The sequence below is a fragment of the Chaetodon auriga genome, chromosome 10 (assembly GCF_051107435.1).
Source record: "Chaetodon auriga isolate fChaAug3 chromosome 10, fChaAug3.hap1, whole genome shotgun sequence".
NCBI lineage: Eukaryota > Metazoa > Chordata > Actinopteri > Chaetodontiformes > Chaetodontidae > Chaetodon > Chaetodon auriga.
This window is the reverse complement of record NC_135083.1, coordinates 21,981,803-21,998,677: the sequence shown is the minus strand read 5'-3', so window position 1 is coordinate 21,998,677 and position 16,875 is coordinate 21,981,803. Positions and strand designations below refer to the sequence as shown.

General features: G+C 41.4%; 1 non-coding gene across 1 annotated transcript; it reads right to left on the bottom strand.

Annotated features, from left to right (window-relative positions):
* Window positions 1-612: 612 nt before the first annotated feature.
* Window positions 613-771, bottom strand: LOC143327707 (U1 spliceosomal RNA). Its single transcript, XR_013077751.1, has one exon. It is a non-coding gene; the product is annotated as a U1 spliceosomal RNA (small nuclear RNA).
* Window positions 772-16,875: the final 16,104 nt, after the last annotated feature.

Genomic DNA, 16,875 nt, shown 5'->3' with positions numbered 1-16,875 from the left:
ACACTATCCCGTGTATGTATGCCGTCGATGCTGGCGGTGACGTGGACTGGCTCTTCGTGTTGGAAGGGGGAGAAGTTGTTGCAACAGTGCTGACCTCCAAGCACTCATTTGTCTCTGCTCCTCGATATAAGTAGCTGTATTTACAAATGCAAACATACGAAACGGGTTTGCACCAACATAAATGCGACTGCTACTCTGAATGCATCCATGATCACCATAGCCAAATGAAAATGTAAACATAGGTCGCACTTATGGTGCAGGTGCAAGTTCTGGTGTATAATGTGACGTCGGCTACCTAAAACTCTGTTTTTCTCAGTTTTTCTCACTTTACAAACGTGCAACCGAAGTTTTCCAAAGTCCTTCCTCTGTGGCAGACCAGGAGCGGTGGGCTGCCAGCAGACAGCGGCACCTGGGGACCCACTTCCTTCTTGTCACCATTGGTCAGGTGGTGATCTTCTTGCATTTTTTTAGTGGGGTTTTTTATGGAGGATACCCCAGGTGCACACGGGGAGAACATGCAAACTCCACACGGAAAGGCCCCTTTCCTTGAGGAGCAGGCACCGAAGGCATAGTGGAGGACATGCCCCCAGCGCCCCCAGCGCCCCCAGCGCCCCAGGCAGGAATCGAACCCGGGACCTTCTAGCTGTGAGGTGATGTGATTCCCACATTTGGGGAATTCGCAGGGGTCAGCACAGCCGAAGTGCAATGGCTAAGCCTCGCCCTTGGTGAACCACCTTCTTGATCATGGTATCTCCCCTGCCAGGTAAGCATGATTGTTTATTAGTCACATTAAGTGACTAATATCTCCTCTAAACAGCACGAACATGTCATTGTATGTTAATTTAAGGGTATTTTAGACACATGCTGCATTCAAAAAAAAAAAAAAAAGACACATGCTGCATTCACATTCACATGAAAAACATGTTACTCTTGCTCATTCATTATTCCAACATGGTTCATCCCACTGGTATGGGATCTGGGATTTTCAGCAGGAGTAAATCAGTACTGCTGAGAAGGCCAGTTTAGTGAGGGAAGATGAGATGACTTGCTATCAAACACAAGAGCTCAACTAAACTTGTTAGGCAGCATGTTGGATTCAAGAAAGGAGATGTGAAAAAAATTTCAAATATAATATCCAAAAACGTTGGGACTGTTGCTGTTGTTGCAACCTGCAGAGCAGTACAACAAATATGTACCAACGCATGGAGATTTGTATAATATATGCATTGTGAATAAGCAAATGAAGTTTGTAAAGACTGAGGCCAAAGTCAAGCAAGTAAACCTTAATTCCAATGAGATATGAGATCGAATTGCAGAATATGCTGCATGCTTAGGTTGCTTTATTATGAGCTGCAATAAAGTAGCTGATATTGTTTTCTTTTTCTGAGTCTGTCTGTCTGTTTGTGTGTGACATCGTGGCAAAATGGGAGCCTGAAGACACCTACTGTAGCAGGAACTACCACTTAGGTGATTTTCAGTACTTTGGCAGGTGTTTATATGTCTGCTTGTCTGTCTGTCTGTCAGTGGACAGATATTGTCAATGCAATTGTGTCACAACTGCTCAGAATGCAGTCAAAAAACTTTACAGATCTGTGGTTGAGATCAAAATGAAAGACAAAGGCCAAGTTTGAATGTGGTTATGGTCCAATCCATGGGTACTGAGTACTCATGTAATGTTGTAATCACTACTGAATACTCATGGGTTGGAACTTCTACATTAACCAATTCCATTGGTCAAGTTTTTTTGTATTAGACCTTTCATCAAGACCATCTACGTTATTACAGCTGTGATGAACCACAGATACTCATTAGTTTACAAAAAGTTGGACAAACAGGAAATCATTTCTTTGTAAATTATAGTTGAGCTCATTTTGCAGGCATTTAAATGATTAGTGGTGAGCCAATACTCATATTTTTACTTATTCTTTCAATGAAGAACAAGAGTGGCAGCTAGTTCTGACCATTTCTTTGTTTTAGTGTTTTGTTTTGTTTTGTTTTTTTGTACTTTCTCATGTTTCTTCCATCACAAGTCTCAGTCAATTGTGCGTACTTACGGATGTACAGCTGGTGAGACTAGGGATTTGCTTTTTCTTACTCTTTTATGGACTATTCAAAACAACATTGGGAGATCCTTTCAGCCACAGCTCCATTGTTTACACTTATGAACAGCTGTTAGCACTGTGCAAGACAAAGGTACTCCCAGTGGAAAATAAAGGAGAAGGAAGAGGGGATGCAGAGCTGGAGCTAAGTGCTGTGACAAGAAAATATGGTACAATCCATCCATGCTATCTCTGATTATTATAATGTGAGATCTCTCTCTAATAAAATGGACGAGCTAACGGCGCTAACCAGACAGCAGAGGGAGTGCCGGAAGTGAAGCATCATGCGCTTCACAGAGATGTGGCTAAATGAACTCATGCTGGCCATTTTATCTCCTGAGGGAGTTCTCACGTCATTGTGATAACGGTATATATCCCCCCCATCAGCCGATGCTGCAGTTGCATGCAAGCTCCTACACACTGTAGTTTCATAGCTGCAGACATCACACCCCCAGGCCCTCCCCCTCATGTCTGGAGACTTCAGTTATGCTTCTCTGTCTTCCACTCTCCCCAACTTCACCCTGTATGTGAAATGCCACGCCAGAGACAGTAGAATATTGAACTGACTGTACGCAAATACAAAGGACACTTACAATTCTTTACCCCTCCCCCTGCTGGGCCGCTCTGATCACAATCTGGTTCATCTGCTCCCTGCCTACATACCTTTGGTGAATAAACAACTGCCAACCATAGGGCATGTGAGAAGATGGTCAGAGGAGTCTAATATGGCACTTGGGGACTTAGATGTCAACATTTAGCATCACAGTGCTGAAAGTTTGCTGGTCAGTTAATCCACAGGACAATAAAAGCTACGCACCCTTGCAAAAACAAAACAACAGTCATCCCAGAGCACCTTGGTACTGCATTCATGGACCCAACCGCTAACAAAAAAGTTGCTTGCCTCCATACTTTTGTCTGCTTTCATTTGTTTTAGTAGAGCGATGACTGAATGAGCAGGTATTTGGTTATATCTACTGCCTGAGTAGCAGGCAAAACTGAAAAATCTTTCCTCTTCATAATGTAAGGGTCACATCCACCATATGTTCTAATTTTCTAATTTTTCTGTTTTAATTTCATAAAAACTAGCCCAGTAAGAACTTTCTTTCGTCTCATCCAATGCAATTTTCACTTCTGGGACTCTGAATTTAACGTCACGTGACTGCAAACAACCTTTTATCCATACCTTACCATGTGCAATTTAAAACATTTTCCATCAGCAATAGAATTTTTTATACAACTGCAACTACAACTTGTATGTATATATAGTTAATTTTTTTTTTTTTTTTTTGTTATTCCTGCTACTATTGCTTGTTGTCTGTAGGACTTTAATTTCCCCAGCGGGGGATTAATAAAGTGGCATCTCATCTCTATCTAACAACTACTGAACCTCACTTAATTTACACATCCTCAAAGAGATGGAGACAAGAAAACCAATCCAGGCTGCTTGTGGTTGCAGGGTTGACCCAAATGCAGAACATAGACACTGAGGTAAGGTGAAGTAAAGCTGGTCATTATCCAATCCTTGGGAATGTGGGTGAAGTCGAGTGTAGCTGGCTGGGGAGGTGCAGGGATAGCAGCCAGGCATGCAGGCAGATGAGAGGCGACGCACTGTGGTTGCAGCCATGATGCCACAAGGAGTGGGAGTGGAGCCGGGATTGAAATTCAGCCAGGTTGATGAGCTGATGGACAGCAGGTGGGCAGGTTCAGCAGGTGTACCTCATCAATAGGGATCCAGGAGCGGGACAGAGAGGGACTGCCACGCCCACATCAAAGACTCACAGGCAGTCCTTGTGCTTGAAATCGCATACTAATGTACTTTTCATACTAAGTGTGACATCAGAGAAGTAGTAAATGAAGTAAACAAGATTAAGAGTATGTGGCCTGAGCTTACTGGACACACTGCATGGCAGTCCAACATGATCAGATGCCCTTTGTATATGTTGTTTTGGAGGAACTGAAGGGACCTTGAACGGGTGTGAGCACTGAGGGTTTGATACCATGGAGGTGATGGAGCAACGACTCTCTATAACCACACCAAACCTTATTTCCTCATCTATGACGCCAAGCCCTGCAGCGGCAACCTCTCCTCCACAGCAGGAAGTGAGCACTCCCAATAGCTCCAAGAAGAAACGTGAGTCGGACTGGCTCACATTTCTTAGAGAGTTCCAGGAGAGAGATGAGAGAGAAAGCAGTGAGAGGAAGAAACGGAGGAGAGGAGAGAGACAGAGAGAGGCACTCGAGAGAGAGAAGAGAAGAAAGAGAGAGAGAAAGGAGAGAGGAAGAGAAGGCACAATGAGAGGAGGAACAGAGAGTGGAGAGAGTGGATGGACAACAGAGCCAAGGAGAAACAGCGACAAAGAGAGGAGAGGGAGGGTTGAGCCACGGAGGGCAGAAGAAAAATAAAGGAAATACGTTTTAGAGTGTTTCTTCTGTAATTATTAGGTAGTGTTTATTCTGATGAAAAGAACAGAATGACAGTAATGACACAATAGTGAAATAAAATGAGGAGATGTACATGTGTATACATGACACCAATAGGTGATGTGGTCTGATGCTTGAACACATCAACCCCCATACTCATTTTAATCACTAGAAGTGATGAAGATAGCTCCATGCCATGTTAAAAGCAATACAATTAATAGCAAAAGAATTATTAGGCTGCCATGTAAATATTTATGTGAAGAGTTAAGCTGCTCCTCACACCACCTGGTGCAATTAAGGCAAACTGCAACCTTGAATGAGAGGGTTTCATCGCACCAGATGGAGAATACTAACATGATAGGACCGAAGTCTCTGAAAGGCAAAGGATATGTTTCAGACGAGATCAAGGTCAAGGCTATTAAAAAAAAAATGTCTTGGCAACTGGGATTGTTGCAAGGGTTCATGAAAATGAAGTACACAAACCGTGCAACTCAGGATGACTCAGGATGAGGAAGTTAAGGTATAGTTAAGAAAGGAAAGGAAAAATGTGTGATATTGGGTAATTCATTTTGCCTTAAAATAATACTGGAAAATATTGCTGTCCAGAGTAAATGTCTACCTGTTTGAAATCTGTGTGAATTTACAACAAAGTGCATGAGACTGCCATGTGAAATATACAGAGCACCCTACACAACTCCCTCCATTATTCCTCAGCTGATGTTCCCATGTGCTCTCTTCTCCACCTGCTTCCACTGACTCCATTAGTTAAAGGGCTGAATATACACACACACAAGCACGCACACACGCGCGTGCACGCACACGCACACGCACACGCACACGCACACACACACACACACACACACACACAGACTTACATTCATTTCTTGGAGAATTACCCTAGCCATAACCATAACCACTACTTGCCTAACTTGCCTAAAAATCACCCTAAGATTTAATGATTATATACATTATGGGGACTTGCATTTTGTTCCCATAAAGAGGGCAAATCCCCGACAAAGTGTGAACAGATTTATGTCCCCACAGTGTGAGAAATACACATCCACACTCACACAAACATCTCTGGAAGAGTGTGTCACAGCGATTGTCTGTGTGTCCCTACCTGTCAATCAAGCCTCCATTAGTAGCTACTTGGCTGGGTGGCTCGGGGTCCACTGCTGTAGATGTGGATGGGAGATGACAGCATTGCGTTTCCTCCTCAATATACACATGTTCCATCTGTGTGCGTAGTGTTGTGTGTGTGTGTGTGTGTGTGTGTGTGTGTGTGTGTGTGTGTGTGCGTGTGCGTGTGTATTAAACCTTGCCATAGCCATGCCAATGGAACACCCTCAAAGACACAAAGCGACAAAGACACGCAAGCCTTAAACACACCTGTGCATGTGTAACGATCTTTGATTTACACAAGGAAAACAAGAATGAGACATTTCTCTCATCAGTCGTGTGTGTGTGTGTGTGTGTGTGTGTGTGTGCGCGCGCGTAGGTGTGCATGGCCACATAACTTTACCCCGAGCGATGTTGGATTTCTGCAGGATTTCAATTTTATGTAAAATTCTCATCTCATTTTGTGGACTCTAAGCATTAAAGTGTTTGTGAGTGCGTGTGTGTCCCTTGTGCCCCCCCTGGAGGCAGGTCGTCATGAATCATGTCAGAGCAAATCTGCTGTTTAAAGGAGCCCTCTGTACTGAATGGAAAGTCACACACACACACACACACACACACACACACACACACACGCATGGTGGCCAGTGGCTGGTTTGTATCCAGCAGCAGTGAATCACAGCGGTCATCACTAGGTGTTTCATATGCGGAGCATGACAGACACAGATGAGTGGAGGACTGCTGTAGCTTGCATCTTCTCCGCTCTCCTCTGCACCTCCTCTTTTCACGTTTACATTTACACATTCTTCCCTCTCTCATCTCATTTTTGCACCTCCTTCCCTTCCTTCTGCACACCTCTCACTTTCTTCTGCACCTCCTGCTGTGCATACACCTGCATTATTTTCTTTTGTTCCTCCTTTCCTCTCTGCCCTGTTTTCCTCTTTTCTCCCCTTCTCTCTTTTTGCCCATATTTCCTGTTTTGCTTTTGTCTATGCACCTTTTTGTTCTGCACCTCCTGCTCTCTTTTGCACTTACATCCCTTACTCTGCACCTCCGTCTCTCTTTTTAAAACATCCTCCACAATGTCAGCTGCACCTCCGTCATTCCTTTCTTACTACCTTTCCTGCCATTCTTCCATTTTTGACCCTGCTTTCCTACATTTGATGCATCTGGACTCATTTACACATACTTTCTTCTTTTCTGCTCCTTCTGTCGGTTCACCTGTACCTCCTCCCTTCTCCTCTGCACTTCCATTTTCTTCTGCACCTCATTTCCTCTCCTTTAACCTCTCCTTCTTCTTCTCACTTATTTAAAATGTCCCTGCTCTTCACTTCCACATCTTTCTGCTGTCCCCCTTTCTGTCTCTGCCACTATTTCTTTCTCTATCTCCTCCATTACTTCTTCCCCTCCCCTGCTCCTTCCTCACCTCGGCCTACGGCACCATACCAGTGCCTGTTAGGCCAATATGAATGATGTGTGGCACAATGGCAGATTGGTAATAAGTGATGTAATCAGATGCCGTAACACAGAGATGATGCAGGACGAAAAGCAGCACCAAAGGTGGTCAGTCAAGCTGAAAAATCCTGCAAAACAAAAACAAACAACCATGCCTGCTTGGTCAAAAATAAAAATTTAAAACAGAATTGATTCTTGTTCAAGTCAATGTTTAATTCTAAGTCATTTCTTCATGAATTCAACCTTGTGTGATTAATCATCTGCCTGGTGCCTCCAGGTTGCCTCTTAGTTGTTGGCAGTGCATGTCTTAGTAGTTTGGAATGGATAATAACTTCTGTTAATCAGCTTTGAATGAATCCTCATTATTGTCTTGAGGTTAAATTCTTCATTTCCTTTTCAAAATCCCCCCCCCCCCCCCTTCTCTGTCTCTGTCTCTGTCTCTGTTTATTTGAACATGTTATGAATGTGAATGTTTCAGGTATAAAATAAAATAAGAGCTTTATAAAAGAAACATAGCTGCTCAGTGAGCATTATACCATAAGACATGGCATGAGGTTTGTGTGTGTAAACTGAAAGCAAGGCTGCCATCTATCGTCCCTACATTATGTCACCATGTATGCGTGCATCGAGGTGCTTTCCAGTGTGGAGCCACACAGGGATTCATTCATGTTATTCAGTTTTCCCTTAAAAATGTCTCTCATCAGATCCTCTGTGACTGATGTTTAGGTCAGGTACAGTGTGTGTGGTTCCAAAAGTGCCGTCACTTTTTGATTCTGAGCTATTTACACTAAAACTTGACTTTTGCTGTCAATGTTTTTACACTGTTAAAACATTTTCTTTCACCTGTTTTTTTCCTTTTTTGTTTCATTTTTAAATGGCTTCAGGGATACAAATTATAGCAAATGCTTTGATATCGATTTCCACCATTTTCCACTATTTACAAATCCCTCTCTAGGCTGCCTTCATACCTTCATGACAGCAGTGGATCTAATGGGTGAAAGCAGTAATGATTGGAGATTTCAATGGATGCACCTCATAAACTGAATATGCCTGAATATACTGCATACCTCAAGAAACGTTCAATAACTCAATAGAGGACCGGACAAAGGACGTTCATGCACAATTAATACCAGTTATTTTTTGGCTATGGGCCAATCCACTGTGAACAAATATATGGAGCAAAAGTTTGTACTGTTATTGCTCAGGTTTTCTTTAAAGCTCTGCAGTGAAGTTGTTTGCCTAAAGATCCGATATGTGCTGCAAGATCTAACCACAAAGTGCAATATGATGTTTGGCAAGTCTGAGCCTCTGAGTCAAAAACCAATATATTTCTTTACTTCTGACTCAATAAAGTTCTCCAGGAGAAAATTGCATTCCTCCAACGTGTGTTGAAGCTAAAAAATTATCTGGTTAGTTTTGCTTCAATTTTGCTGGATTATGTGATGGGCTTAGTTGTGAGAAGTTGCAGCAGACGAACGGAAGAGTTCTTTGGAAATATATGTTTTCAGCTTTAAAGTGAAAATCTGCCAGCGTGGAGGCAATTATTCTGTTGACATACAGTTTTCTTATCATCACAGTCATTGTGGTTGACGTCGCTCTGTGTTTAAACATTGCTTTTGTTGTTTGAACAGGATGTCCACATGCCGTTTTCACAATAAAGGCGATATAAACTTATACATGATGCATTGTGAGTGTTGTTTTACTTATGGGCACTCTCATTGCTAAAGGTGAGATGAACAGATTAATATATAATAATAAATGTGCTTTCGAGCTTTGACATTTTTCACACAGACCGTCTGAGTTGTGATTTCTATAATATGCTTTTCACATGTAAACAAGAAAAACTTGGATGCTTGTTAACTGGTTTTGGAAGTCTGGTGTCTCCAGTTTGTAAGATATTTTATTATTTCTCCAATGGTGTTTTAGACCTCTGTTATCGACTGGCACGTTGCCATAGCAACCTCTAGTTAGGCTAGAAAAATACTACAAGGTTCTGATAAGACTTAGCCCCAATTAAGGCAGCCCACACAAATTTAGAAGGCCAGAGTGGAAATCACAGGGCCATTCTTCCCAGAGGGCTTTTTATTCCACAAATCTAATTTTGCATATTTGTCTGAAATGGGACTTTAACAAAGTAAAGCTTTACATGATTAGCTGTTTGACTAGATCAAGGCAAAATCTGAAATATTTATCCATACCTAGAGCATCGTGAGTGTGTTTGTCTGTGTATGTTGTAAGCCTTTCATCAGCGCAAACACCTACGGCAAGAGAGAACATATAAATCTTAAACACACACACTCATACTCTCCCAACAACTTACATGCTATTACAAGCAAGCCTTCTTTCAACCCACAAACACACATATACAGAGGAAAACCGTGGGAAAACAAAACATAAACCTGACCAAAAAATAAAAAGAACTAGGAATGGACTGGAAAAGACGAGCAGGAGTGTTTTTCCTCTTGGTGTTGTGTCAAGTGTTTGTCTGCCAATCAGAGGCAAACCAGACACTCTGTCATACACCATTAAATAGGGCTTGGTTCGAAAGCTGTGGATATAGCAATATAAAAAATGCAGTATTGCTATAATTGGGTAAATAATGACATGTCCAGGGGGCAGTTGGAGGGAACATGAGACTGGCTGGTAGCAAATAAATAGATGTTTTGGCTCCTGGTTCCTTGTTAATAATGGATTTTTCAGGGTTCAGGTAAGCTAAGACTATATTCCACTATCCTCTTGTTAAATTTGACCCAGCTGTTCAATTTATCATATATAATAAGGAGGGTCGTTGTGATAATAAAAGTTCTATACAGGACTTCTCAAGTTAATGAGGCTGCATGCTGCAGTTTAATAACACTAAAATCATTTACATATATACATGTACAATTGTGAGATGTCATTACATGTAGTGTTACATGTTGCACATAGGAGAAACTGAATGGATCTATATACTTTAAAGCTTCACCAATCAATCTTTTTGCATATTGTTTTTATATTTAAGATTTTGTAAATAACTAATTTGATTTATTTTGGCAAATCATTATGTGCACTATGTTTACTGTCCACTACAGCAGCTGCTGTTGAGGACTTAACATGTTAAAGTCAACAGGAATTCATTTGTGAGCATAAAAAGCAGCACGACAGCACAGGTAATGTCATTAATGTCATCCATATCCACAATATGGATGATATGTATCTTTTAATTCATTCATTCATCTTCATTTTTTTTTCTTAATTATTGTCTTCATCTTTTACCGTTGAGAAAGTCTGTCATCACTGGCCGAAGTTTTAGCTTTTAAAGTCTTTTTAGAGTGATTTTCTTTCTTCCAGTCCAGAACCATGTCAGCTCTATGTAAGGTGATATTTTTAATATTAATTAATATTTTTATGTGGCTGAGTATTCTTATTGTGTATTCATGTCATTAATGTTACTCTTTTTTTAATATTAATGTTGTTTTCCTGTACCCTGTACTTGATGTGTGTTAAATGTATTGTATGGTGGCTCACAAGGACAAATGTGCTGCAACAGCCCAAACCATTTCCATTAGGAGAAACATGCTGCTGCGACAGAAAAATGTCAATTCAAAACACACATGAAAATGCAAAACAAATACAACACTGAAAACATGCTGCAAATGAAAAAAAAAGTGCTGCAGAAAGCCGAAAGAAATACAATAACAACAAACCCACCGCAAATTCAGAAATATTACTAAAAAGAGAACTTTTGAGGCTGTAAATCCACTGTTGAAAAATGAACATTGTCATTGTTGGGAAGCTCCATAAGCACCTGTGGGGGTAGCTGCAGGAGCTAACCAGCCGGCCAGCCGCATCCACAGACCCCTCTTAGCCCACAGTCACACAGACCACTGCAGACAACACATGGAATATATATTGTTTCAGTGTGCTTCAGTGTGAACGGTCTGTTGGTAACGGCATCCCGAAGTGTTCACTTAGTCAGCAGTATGCAGCAGACTGATTGAGCATGTGGTAGGCAGTACATCAGCATGTGAATGAACACAGCTAATGTTTTTACAGTGTTTGTCAGTGTTTGGGACTGGTGATTGGGATTATTATGCATATGCGATGGAGGGGACTCACTTGGCAGGCAGCAATTATAGCAGGGTGGCCTCGCCCCCCCGTCCCCCCTTGGCAGCGCCTCTGGCCATACTAAATTATTGAACACATAATCACACTAACCTCTGCAATAGCTGGAACTGCTTCTCTGTCAGCGTCTGATGTCAGATGATAGTGATGATAGTGATGATGGTGATGACGATGCTACACACAGCTTGTTTTCCAGGTTTGGGTCAGTCAGTGTTGAGCAGGATTGACTCTTAACAAGTTTTGAAAAGAGCTGCTCACAGCAGAATGTTTTTGTTTTGCAGCTCAACGGTTTGTTGATGCAGGTTGTGTGGCACATCAGCTGGTTCCACATTAAACATTTGAAAACAGAGAGCTTAGAAGCTGCTGGAGCTTGAGGTTCAGCTCTGAGAACTACTTGGTGACGTCCGCCATGAAGGCCAAATCACACACTTGCTATCACTGAGTTTCCATGTCTGGTTTTACTTTCATCTGTGTGAATTATTCTAAACAAACTGACACTTTAGAGCAGTTGTCTGGTTCTAGCAGCTCCACAGCAGCAACAAGGCTCTCCTTCACAAATTTTCCTTCTGAATGAGGTTTCAGCATCTTAGCTATTAGCTCGCTCTCCACAAAACTTGCCTTCACAACACTGTCTCTGTCAGAATGTGGTCTGAAAGCTGCTGTTGAGCATCCGAACTCCACTGCACCTTATCAAAGCACATTTGTCCTCGTAGCTCATCCAGGTTAGCTTGTTTGTCGCTGTAATGACTCTTGAGATTGGCCTTTCTTTTTGTCTTGACTGCAACAAAAAAAAAAAACATTACCATTTCTTTTGAAAAGTGTGACGCTCTGCATCTGCTTAGGTTTTGTTGACAATTGCCATGATGCATTGAAGTGATACTGGCCATTACGTGTATGTTGCATTCATGAAAAATGTTTATTCTACAATTTTATGTTATTTATTTTGTGTTATTTTCCTCATCGCTGAAAAAAAAATTAAAAATTAAAGCATGATTTTTTTTTGTATTTATGAATTGCCTCACCACCCGGATCAGAGAGGCTCGTGGGCTGTATCTGGCTGGAGGCTGGAGCTTCCCCACCCCGACTGTAAACTATAAATCCCCTTTCCAATTAAGTTTATTTGGTGCATTTAAGAATAAGTGTAACCTTCTGTTTGCTATGGACATGTTAGCAGCTTGTGATTGTAAAGACATGCGTTAACTTTCATTAACATTATATCACTGAGATTTCAGGAAGGCTTCAAGAGTATTTGTCCGACGTCGATCATCTATTTAACAGTGAATCACACCAGACGCAAAAGCTCTAATGCAGTAACTGTCGGAGCACCATTAAATAAAGATGAATTAATGACATTTAAGCACCTTCCATTAGTACAACCGAATACACATGATATGAAAAAGTACAGTCAAATACTGGGTAGATGGAATATACCGCATGTCTGTTTCAGCTATCCCGAACTGTTCATCCTCCCACCTTCACCACTTTTCAAAAGAATTCATGATTGGAAATGTCAAGAGTTATGGTCGCAACTTAATACATCTATGTGGTTGCTGTTAGCAACAGGTATGACATCACACTTTTTTTTTTTTTCACTTGGCACCTTCTGCTGGCTGAAAAACATCAGGAAATGTATTAAATTAGTCCCTAATAGCTCTGCACAGGTAATAAGCAACATCTTGGCCACAGTTAGTTATAGGTTTTAAACACTAACACGTTTATCAGTGCTCTCATTAAAAAGAAGGGCAGGAGACGGTAAGCCATGTTTTAAGATCAAAGGTAAAATCATTAATGAAGGCATCAAACCTCAGATCCTGCATTCATAATGAGAGTCGTATCTACCCTCATTTTCTACTTGGATTTGTTTCTGAAGCAATAATATAGTTTTTCGGTCTATCCTAAACAGAGTCTTCATTATCAAACCCATATTCATTCTCTGTCTTTTCATGTTACACCTGCTTTTCACCTCATCCCCTCTTCTCACTTCTCTTCTCACTTTTCTTTCACCTTCTGTTCTTTTTCAAAGATGTTGCCATCCTCAAAGGCCTTTTTTATCCTCATTCAAGACAAGACTTAGCCATCTGCCATTTGGAGATACTTCCACAGTGTTGCTTGTATCGAAGTGCTAATAGAAATAAAGGTGACACCCAAGAGCTTACGACATCTCTGAGGTCATCAATATCACTGCAAGATTTTGTTTTTCTAAACATGTTTCAGTTCAGACAGTCCAAACAGCCCTGGAGAGTTGTAGCCGAATCATCAGACCATGTCTGAACATCTTTAGGAGAGAGCAGCTCACAAGGATAAAGTGCATACAGTTGTGATCAGCTGTCCTCAGTGGATGCAGGGTCACAGATTCACAGCATGAGCCTCTCTGACAGAAAAATTGCACCAGTCAAGGATTTTGCTGCGCTTAGCGGGGCGAGACATACAATGATGAAAATTTCTAAGGGTATTTGACATTGAGCATTTGTTAGTCTCCATAATGGGGATCAGACATATGGATTGTGTTGTCCGCATTACCTTGAAAAATATATCTGCTGCAAGCGTCATAAAGCATCAGAACAAATAACAGGAACTCCTGAGGCATATCTGCAGGGCACGAAGACAGCGGCGCTACATCTTTGGTCCAATCTGATCAGGCCTCTATCAGGAGAGTGCCAGCGTTTTAACACCTTCATTTATGTCAAGACAAGACCCGTCTTCTATCGATCTGCCAGCAATTCATGTGTCACAGCGCATGAGTAAAGGTGTGCTGAATCTTTCACTTATTACATCTGATTCCAAGTCCTTCTCGGCCAAGCATACGGTGTCTCTGTGATTGCTTCGATGAAATGCTTTGTGCATTTGTAATTATTGTGCACATGCGTCTTTTGTTATTTTTCTCTCATCTCGCCTTTTCCTGATCTCCATCCTGCATGCACTGCTTCCCAGTTTGCTGAAAAATCCAGCTGAAAAGGGAGCTTTAAGAATGACAGCAGTGAAATTACACCAATTTTTAATAGACTAGATTTGGCATGATTGATAAAGTTGAGTTTTAATAATTGATTGAATCCTTCCACAAAGCATTGGTTAAATAATGTATATGATTATTAATTTCAGATTGTTTTATGTTGCATACCCACACTGCTGGTTTAAGTTATTCTGATTAGACCGAGGCTGGACTTACGTGAGGTCAACACATTCAATGTACCAGTAAAGATAAAGGCATGGGTTGTCCTGCCTGAACAAGCGCAACAGAAAAGTGAGGGAGCTGCCAATCAAGCACAGTCTGTACACATCGGCGCAGTCCAGAACTCAGGCAGTCCAACCTCCCAAGAGTGGGAGGACACAGTACGCTCAAGACCACTTTTCTGGCATCACCAGCTCAGCGAGGCGTAACTGTCTATATTTGTTGTGTGACAAAATATCCACTCCACGGTCCACAAACACTCCTTTTTCAGGAAAAAAACTATACAATTCTTGGAGATTTTAACTGTGTTGACCTTGAGACGCAATTAGCAGATACAGCTGAGACTAAAATGGATCTTCCAAAAGTTATTATATCTGTGTTCATGATGCTACAGTGACATCAGTGACATCAGTAAATTACCAAAGGCTGCAAGGAACATCTGAAGAAAATTGGTGAGGCTTTGGCTGACAGTTATGAATCTGCTGCAAATCCTCCATCATGGCCGCTGGTACATGCAAACTGCATGCTACGATACATGTCTGCAACAGATTCGTGTACCTCAGCTCCCACAGAATCCTGTGGTTGAGGGTGTGATGGAGGAGCTGATTTCTGCTGGAGAAAAAATGTCCAAAAGAAGATTTTGATCAATGCTGATCGATCAGACAGTTAGGTTTAGCTGGTTACATGTAACAGTATTTCCCCTGTGGTGTCCCTTTGTTCATGGCCATGATCATATCATATTCCTGGTGCATTTACAATCTTTAATCTTCAGGCCAACACCAGCACTTATACATGAAACCAGCCCCACTGGGTCACCTGGGTCAGCCTTCAATTAAAGGATGGACTGTTAATGAACACGTATAACAGACTGTATTTACAACTTGACCTGTTCTTTTCTTTCTTTAGTGACAAGGCGTTGAATCTCTCTTTCACACATGTCCACTGCTACACCCACATGCACACACATATAATTACGTGATGAAATGCAAAGAAAGAGCTTGTTCTATAATGAGGTTTGTATGGGTCATCATAGCAGACATGAACCCAAATCATTTCCCACGAGCATTATCACCTTCCATCAGTGCTCCTCCCCCATGTTATCTGAAGAAGATCATAGCGGATTTCATTTTTTAGAAAAATGCTTTTTAAGGGATCCAAATCACGGGGCAGATACATGATTTTTTACTTTTGTAAAACATTGTAAAACATTTTGCCATGGCAGAATAAATAAAATACATCTTAAAATCCAGTAGATGGTAGTAAAAATTAGCAGTGGTAAAACAGAGCCAACTTTAGAAATACGACGATATCGGTGGTCCTCTGGAGCAGCCTACACATGCGGTTACTCAAAGTTGATAGAGAACTGGTACAGTACAGTACAGACAGCTGGGACCCGGACCCATGCAGAACCGAGAAATGCCCGACTCAAACCCTGCCAGGAGGCACAGAGCCTATTGCCAACGATTTCACAGCTGATTTCTATTTACAAACAAATGTTAATTTACAAGTTTTCAAAGCAAAACTTTGTGTCTTACCTAATGTAAATTTAGAAGCCTTCTCCTCTGTGTCTGGCCATGAAGCATAATCCATCCTCTTTGCCAAGGAAGTTGGTAAAATACATCCAGGTAATAATAATGATTGCTCATTTGATGCAAGGGCTGCTAATGTTAGTATTGCTATTTTGCTATCTACTGTGCTCTCCGAGTTCAGTCTGTTGTGGCTCTTGTGGTTGTTGCAAGTGACAACACACACACACACACACACACACACACACACACACACACAGCACTTCCATCATGATCAGCCCTCAATCCAGATTTTTGAGTCTTGGATTCAGTCTGAAAGGTGTGGAAAGCTCCTTTCCGGCATGTCACCTGTTCCTAAACTTTACAGAAAGCGACTTAAAAAGGTTTGTACTTGTCTTTCCTGATGTGGCGGATATGCAGCACAAAACCTGATTCACTGAACGTTTATGAGCCTTAATAGATGACTGTGTGGTATAATTTAGAGCAACAGTGAAATGTCATTAGAATGGTATAAAATAAGGCAAGTTAAAAGCAGTGTCTGAGACTGCTCTTAGTTTGGCTGCCTTAACAAATGTCAAGTTGTGACTAAAAGCTCCACTAAATGGACCAGATTTTTGGAGAATTTCCTATTCATGTATTTATTACCTCAATGTGAAAATTGTAGCACATAACATCCGTCTGAAGCACTCTTCACTGTCTCCTAGTAGATCTCATTATCTGTTGCAACACTTTCCATTGCTATTAATGAGTAAATCAATAAGAATAGAAACAGAACTCATAAACTGTATTTCTATTCCTTGTACTTCTTTACCCCACAAAACCTGTGCTCCTGTTAATGAACTTTAGTTATAGAGTTGGCTGAACTGCATCCACTATATAAAAGAACCTGTTATGCCACACGGAGCCCCAGTGGGAATCATCCCTTCACCCAGAAATCCTCAGCAGAGAGGGATTTGTCCAGTTTTAACAAGGCTGGTGGACAGTA